The sequence below is a fragment of the Gossypium arboreum genome, chromosome 5 (genome assembly GCF_025698485.1).
Source record: "Gossypium arboreum isolate Shixiya-1 chromosome 5, ASM2569848v2, whole genome shotgun sequence".
In the NCBI taxonomy this organism is placed as follows: Eukaryota; Viridiplantae; Streptophyta; class Magnoliopsida; order Malvales; family Malvaceae; genus Gossypium; species Gossypium arboreum.
In genome coordinates, this window is record NC_069074.1 from 64,139,598 (window position 1) to 64,148,147 (window position 8,550).

The 8,550-nt window shown below is 38.8% G+C and overlaps 1 non-coding gene across 1 annotated transcript; it reads right to left on the minus strand.

Moving 5' to 3' along the window:
- Nucleotides 1-474: 474 nt before the first annotated feature.
- LOC128293385 (small nucleolar RNA R71) lies at nucleotides 475-581 on the minus strand. Its single transcript, XR_008283569.1, has one exon. It is a non-coding gene; the product is annotated as a small nucleolar RNA R71 (small nucleolar RNA).
- Nucleotides 582-8,550: the final 7,969 nt, after the last annotated feature.

The window sequence follows — 8,550 nt, forward strand, 5'->3', positions numbered from 1 at the left end:
GAGCAAGCGGACAACATTCACACCACAACCGAGGAGATGGCTGAAAATCAGGAAAACCTGCTACCTCCTGCGATAGCTGCTGATCCAGTAAATCAGAATCCTACTCCACGCACTATGTATGATTATGCTAAACCTACTTTAACAGGAACTGAGTCAAGTATAGTTAGGCCTGCTGTTGCTGCAAATAATTTTGAACTGAAACCTAACACAATTCAAATGATTCAACAGTTTGTTCAGTTTGATGGTTTGCAAGACGAGGACCCAAACGCTCATTTGGCGAATTTCTTAAAGTTTTGCGTCACTTTTAAAATCAATGGCATTTCTGATGATGCCATTCGCCTTCGGCTGTTTCCCTTTTCATTGAGGAACAAAGCTAGACAGTGGTTGAAATTGTTATCACGAGGGTCAATCACTACTTGGGAACAAATGACCGAAATTTTTTCACTTAAATATTTTTCGCCGGCTAAAATGGCTAAATTGAGAAATGATATCTCTTCTTTTGTGCAAATGGATCTAAAGACACTCTATGATGCATGGGAGAGATACAAGGACCTATTGAGAAGGTGCCCTCACCATGGGTTACCTTTATGGTTGCAGGTTCAAACATTTTACAATGGCGTGAACCCTTCAAGAAGGCAACTTATTGATGCAGTTTCTAGTGGGACTATCAATAACAAAACACCTGAAGTGGCTTACGAATTTATTAAAGAAATGTCACTAAATAACTATCAGTGGCAAGTTATGAGAACAAAGCCGACGAAAGCAGCCGGTGTTTTTAACCTCGATGCGGTTACTATGCTATCTAACCAGGTAGAACTCTTAAATAAAAACATTGACGGTTTGTGTGGTTCTACTCAGATACATCCAGTGATGAGGTGAGATTCAAATGAAGGAGAAGCATACACAAAATATCAACCCTTTAGCCCCAGCACTGAGGAGGAACAAGTTCAATATATGGGTAATAATAATTCTAGATCTCAAAATAACCCATATAGTAACACATATAATGCAGGTTGGAGGAACCATCCCAACTTCTCGCGGGCTGATCAAGGGAATCAAAGGCCACAGCATCCTCCAGGTTTTTAACAACCACCTTACCAATAGGAAAAGAAGTCGAGCCTTGAGGAGATGCTAACAAAGTTTATCTCAGTGTCAGAAACTCGCTTTTAGAATATCAAAATAGCACTTAAGAATCAACAAGAATCGATCCAAGGGCTCGAAACTCAGATAGGCCAACTCGCCAAATTAATTTCTGAACGACCACAAGGTAGCTTGTTGAGTAACACTGAATCTAACCCAAGGGAACAACTCAATGCAATTACCATTCAAAATGAGGAAGGGCTAGTCGAACCTAAACCAAAACCAAAACCGAGGTAAGGAATTGTGGTAAGTAGAAGCAAAAGTGAGGTAGACCACAGTGAAAAAACACCGGTAAGTAAAGAGTACAAACCTCGTGTTCCATACCCCAATGCGACAAGGAAAGACCACACAGACGAACAATTCGGTAAATTCCTTAAATTATTAAAAAAATTACATATTAACTTATCGTTTATTGAAGCTCTTTCGCAGATGCCAAACGCAGTCAAATTCTTAAGGGAGCTTTCAACAAACAAGTGGAAGTTGGATGAAGCGTCACATGTGGAGTTAAATACAGTTTACTCAACCATGCTACAGAATAAGTTGGCTAACAAATTAAAAGATCCAGGGAGTTTTACGATTCCTTGTTTAATTGGTAGATTAAATGTTAATAATGCTTTGGCTGATTTAGGGGATAGTATCAATGTCATACCTTATATAATGTTTAAACAACCAGGTCTTGGGAAACCCAAACAAACTAGGATTAGCATTCAGTTAGTAGACAAAACAATCAGATTTCCTAGGGGTATTATTGAAGATGTACTCGATAAAATTGACAAATTCATATTCCTAGTTGATTTTGTTGTTCTAGACATAGAAAAAGATAGTGACGTCCCTCTAATTTTAGGAAGGCCCTTCTTAGCAACTGCTAGAACTATAATTGATGTTGGTACAGTTGAACTCACACTTCGTGTGGGTGAGGAAACAATCACTGTTCAAGCTCGTAATTCAAGTAACACATTAAATATTAAGGGTGATTGTATAAATCGTGCTACTAATACTGATCATGTGGTGAAACCTTCTTTGCAGGAAACAAGTTCAAAGAACACACCTGAGCCATGTTCGAGTAATGACAAAGGACCCATCTATGAAGAACGAAGGCTACAGGTCAAGGAACTAGATGAATGATGGACACGAAAATGGAGAGCACACGGTAGACCAAAACCAAGCCCTGACGAGCTAAATATTTCACCAAATCAACTTAAGGTTGGAGACAAAGTGCTATTAGATGCAATCGACCTTCGGATTGCCACCTCTGAACCTAATGGAGAAATCTCTCTTACGGTACTTAGCATTTTCCCATACGGCACAATCGAGGTAATTCATCCCAAATTTGGTACGTTTAAGGTAAATAGTACTCGCCTAAAACCTTATTGTGATAAAATTGATAGTAGGGATGAGGAGTGTAAACACCTCGCACCACCATGACCATGCAACGGAGAGGTAAGTCGAGCTTAGACTATAAATAAGTGCTTTATCGGTGGCAACCCGAGCACTAACACTGTTAACTTCTTTAAATTTTAGTTTTTAACATTTAATTCACTAACAAAGACATTGAACACAGGTTTTCCAGAACCACACGGCCAGGCACATGGGTGTGCCTTAGGCCGTGCCCATACCACGGAAGGCAACACGGTTGTGTGAAAACAGGGCAAAATTTTTCCCCAACACTGGAGTTGATAAATTGGCACGGCCGTGTGACATGACCGTGGGTGAATCTGTCAAAATAACACGGGCGTGCGACATGCCCGTGTCTAGAAGCCATGGTTCAAACTGAGAAAATAACACAGGCATATGACACGCCCGTGCTCACTACCCTTGGTCAAGACTGACAAAACAACATAGGCGTGGACATCCATACACGTCCGTGGGAGAAGCGAACGAAGCAGAACACGGCTGTGTGCCCAAAGAACATGGGCGTGGGCCGAATTTTAGACGCGCCTAAATTTGAAAGTCATGATACACACGGGCTAAAATTAGGGCACATGGGCGTGCTCCACGGCCGTGTGTCCCAAATTCTATATAAACCCCTCACTATTCATCATCCCCTCCCCCAAAAACTCTAAACCCTAGCCGCCGCAACCTCTCCTCCACCGCCGACCGACTGCCTTAGCTTTCCTTTCTCCTTTATTTTTTCCCCTCTCTTTCCCTTTCCCCCTCTTCTCATCTTTGCACGAGTCACACGATCTCATTACTATACCCGTGGTTGTCCCCAAACACAGCACCACCACTGCGCCATTACCCCTCCGGCCACTAGTTCCCCACTAACGGTTTTCTCTTCTATTTTACTTTCTTTTTATGCTTGCTCTCATAATAATCTTAATTTTTTTAGCCTATTATATGCATTTTACTACTAATTGGGTATCATAGGAATTGGTTCATTTACTTTGTTTTATTTTTAAACCATGCTTAGCTACTTTCATCTAGTTCATTTTTAATTTAGTCATGCTATCACTTTACTATTTACCATACAATTTCTATAGTTGAATTTGATTGTTATTGGTTGAATATCGGTAGTGTTAGTAGTTCAGATTGCACTTATTAGTTTAATACATGTTAATCCATTTCCGAGTTTGTTAGGATTTTCTATCTTTTCTATTCATTAGGCTATAATACTAGTCTTCCTGCAGGTATACCATGTCAACTTCACGTGGCAAGAAGATCGCCGTCCCCGCTTCAAAAAAATGGAAAGGACCTAGAGCCACATCGGCAAGCACATCAGCTGAAGTGCGCCACCCGTTCCTCCAGTTTTCCTTGGGACCTCAAAAGGAACTTTTCCAGATACTACAGGCCCGACCCTTAGGTGTGGGCTGCTGCATTGATTGGACCGCACTCAAAAAAATCCAACTGGCTGACGCGGTCCTAGCTCTTCCGACTACTGACCCGTGGGAGCTCTTCTTTAGGATCATCGAGCTGACGTACTTCGAGTTTACACTGGAACTCTGTTCAACATTCCACTTTCAAACTGTTATGACAAAGTTCGATGATCCAAGAACGGTCCAGTTCCGTCTCGGTGGCTTGGTTCGCCAGTTGAGCATCTCAGAGTTCAGAATTGCACTGGGATTATACACGGAGGAGTTCATGGATGATGAAGACTTCGACAGCCTCCATCACCACATCCACTACTCCTCTTCGAAATGCTGGCAGGCTTTCGTCCCTGCCTCGGCCACCTATGATCCTAGCCGCTCCAAGGCATCGGCTCTCCCTTCATCTTTAAGATACCTACACGCCATCCTGGCCCACACCCTGACAGAGAGGCAAGAGAGCACTAGCATCGTCAACACTCACAACACCTATTTTTTATGGAGCATGGCGAATGGGCACGTGTTCGACCTGGCTTATTTCATCGCCCTCGCCATTTTCCATCAGACGAAGCGGATTAGGAGGGGAGTCATCTCTATTGGCCCCTATGTGACTTGACTGGTACGACACTTCGGTCTCCTCAACATGGCGGTGCAAGCATCTTCCCTCACCCTCATCGGCCAGATGTCCCCATAGGGCATTTCGAGCATGCTTCACATGAGGATGATCGAGCGACGACGTGGAGTTGATCCTCCCCAGTACCGCCTCGTCCAGTCAGCCGAGCAGGAGGATCCTGAGGACATTATTGATGATGTCCCTCCACCTCATGAGGACCCGCCAGCTTAGCCACCACCCATCCATCATCCAGTCCATGCGGCGGCTTCATACTCTAACATCTCTGAGTGCCTCACTCGATTTGAGCAGCAATGTTTTCAACGATTTGATCACATTGATGCTACTCTTCATCAGATTTGTCAGCACCTTCACATCTCATCGCCACCACCACCTCGCGAACCATCCGGCGATGACGATGTTTAAAGACTTTTATTTATTACTTTTATGTCTTTATTTATATTTAAAAAAAAAAACTATTTTTTAATTTATTTTATTTTTCTTCGATTTTATTTTTATTTTATTTTTTAGGTTTTATAATTTATATTGAACAATCTTTACTTCCGGTTATTTCTTTATAGGTAATTATGCTTCTTTATATTTCCTAAAAAGTTCCTGATTCTATCACAGTTATAAAGAGTTACTTAGGAACTTGCAACTCCATTGGAAAAGGTTCTCCACGACTGCCATGTCCTGCCCGACCACCACGATAACCTCTTTGCTGGACACTGTGGTTGTGGAACCCAACCTCTACCACCATCGGAGTATCCTCCTCCAATCTTATAATTGCCTTGGCCGATTATTCTCCATAACTCCAATTCAAGGAGTCCATTCATCATTCAGGAAGTTTCACTTCTCTCCCTATCTTATGATCTTATATCTATATTTTTCATTAAATCTAACTTTGTACATTGAGGACAATATACATCTTAAGTTTTGGGGGGTCATTTATATCATTAATCAGAAAAATCCCTAAATTTTGTCTTATTTTCATGTGATCTTCTCATATTATTATTGGAATAAATTTTGATTAAGTTATGATTGTTGTTGATATATTTTGAATTAAAACATAGGCATTCATGCATTGATTGTTTAAACTTTAAGGAATTAGAGAATCAAGCAATATAAGTCGATTTTTGAGAATTAAAAATTTTTAGGTTGTTTCCCCAAGTTTAGGTATTATCTTGAGTTAAAATTCACAGGGTTAACATCAAAAAGCCATAATTTCTGTGAGATCTTGAGCCTTTAGAGCATCTATTATTTCTTTCATGCTCACTTTAATTATTGCTATGAGTGTGTCAATATTGATTTGTTATTCTAGAACTTGCTTGATTATGCATGTCAAGACCATACTCTTGAGTTGGTATGTCAAGATGATAAAGGTACTTAGGTTTAACCCACTCACTCCATAAAAGTCTACCTCCACAATTAACCCTTAGTGAACCCCCTTGAGCCCAACAACCCAGTTATTGATTTACCCTCAACATTAACCTTTAATCCATTATAGTTGAAATCCCCTTAATTAATTTGATCTCTATTTTTGTCGAGATTTGATTTGAATAAATTGCTTAGCTATGTTTTATTTTTGATAGATAGCCTATATTATTTGACTTGTTCTTAAATATATATATACAATACATACATATATATATATTTATAGTAATTCTTTGTTTTTGAGCTTAAGTGTTTAATTCCATATTCTAAGAAGAAGCTCACTTGTATTCAATTGATAATTAATAATTTTTCTGGTTAGGTAATTTTTCAATTCAATCTCGATTCTAACCTTTTCTTTCATCTTGTGACCTTACCCCCTAACCAAAGCCACGTTACAATCGTCTAAAGACCTTTTGATTGATGTTTCATCTCAATATATAGTGGTGGAGAGTTGATTTTCATGCAAGCCTATGGTAATAACTTTTCATATTGACTATTGAATGCTTAACTTGTTGTCCTTAAACACCTCGAGTGATTTGAGTGAATCTTTAGTGAGGATGTTAAACTTTGTGATATTTTGAATCAAAGGTAATCACTTAGATGAAGGGAGACACCTATGTTTTCGTGATAAAATGCTCAACTTGGAATGTTTGAAACTTTGACGATCTTTTAGTTGAATTCTCAATGTGTGACTACTTATGGTTTATTTTGAGATATTATTTATAGGGATTATAAGTTGAGAAGAATTTATTTTGATTGTGAGTTGACGATTTTGCTTGCGGACAAGCAAACGCTTAAGCATGGGGGTATTTGATAAACCATAATTTATACATATTTTTTATCCCATGCTTAGCACATTTATGGATGATTTCTCCTTAGATTTGATGAATTCAATGCTTCTAATCCTTTAATTTCATGTTTTATACTTAGGAGAGCACAAGAGAGTAAAAGGAACGAGAAACGGGCCGAAAATAGAGAAAATGGGCCAACATCGAAAATCAACACAGCCTGGACTTCCCTATATAGGTAGGCCACATGACCGTGTCCATTTGGTAGAATCGAAGCATGACTTACACGGGTAGACCACACGCACGTGCCTATTTAACAGCCTTGACCACGGTCTGAAGCAATCACACACGGGAGTGTCACACGGGCATGTCCCTATCGAGCCCAAGTATAGTCTTATTCAGAAAAGGCCACTCTTGAGGGTTTTTAGGCATTCTAAAGCCTATTTAAACACCTGAGGAGGCACTTAGAGTAGACACATGGAGTAGGAAGCAAGGAATTACTCAAATAAAGCCGATTGATCCATCTCAGAAGCTGAATTATCCTTACAAGACTGAAGATCTCCCTTCAATTTCCTTCAGGAGTTTTAGGGTTTCTTTATGTTTTGTTATCATTTTTCTTTTAAGATGTTTTCTTTCATAATTATGAACTAAAGCCCCTAAATACCTAAGGGGAATGAAACCTAAGATGAATCTTGTTATTATTATCTGAATTGTATGATAAATATTTAACTTGTTCTTAATTATGTGTTCTTAATTCTTGTTTTAATATTCCAGGATATTGATTCAAGTTGATCCGCTTATTCAAAGGAGCAAAAGTCCCTGTCTAAGAGTAAATTTTTCATAATTAAGTGGAGTTGATTGCACACCTACAGATAAGGTGACAAGATTTTCCCGAATTAGGGTGAAACCTAATAAGGGAGTCCATAGATCGAGTTAATGCAACACTAGGGTGTTAATTAGAAAGAGATTTCAATTAATCAACCTAGGGTTAGACGTTATTAGTCTCGAGAGAGATAATAATATAACTTAGGGATTTCTACGGATCAAGTCAAATGAATAAATCGTCTAATTCAGAGTCAAATAACAAGTGAAGTCTAGGTGGATTTTTCCTTAGGTATTGTCTTAACCAATCGAGTTTTCCCAAAAGATTTTCCCCAATTTTCTCTCTGTGCACCCTTAGTTTAGTTAATTAGTTTAGATAAACAAACCCTTAATTTTTAGGCTAGATAATAAAAAGAAAGTAATTACTAGTACTCTTGGTTCCTTTGGGTTCGACAATCTGGTCTTGCTAAAACTATATTACTGTTCGATGGGTACACTTGCCTAATCACACATCACCCCAATTTGTTGGCTAGATAATAAGAATACAGTAATTACTAGTACTTTTAGTCCTTATGGATACGATATTCCCTACTCACCATAGCTATTGTAACACCCTAAACCAGGCCTGGTCGTTATGGCTAAATCTGGTGATGTCACATGAGAGTGTTTTGAAAACACATAACCTTCAAATCGTTCCAATTATTAACTTTTACTTAGTTCAAGAAACCGTGTTCTAATTGATTTGATTTAAAACATTTCTTTTATGCGGAAGCTTTTGAAACCTAAATAATTTTTTTTTAAAAACCATTTCATTTACAAAAAACCTTAGTTTAATTTTAGGAAAACTGTATTTTGTTGTGTTGCAGTTTATAAATTCATAACCAACAGTTCAAAATCCCAAATTAAAACCGACCAGTCTCAAAGTCCATCATACATAGAATATCAACAAAAATAA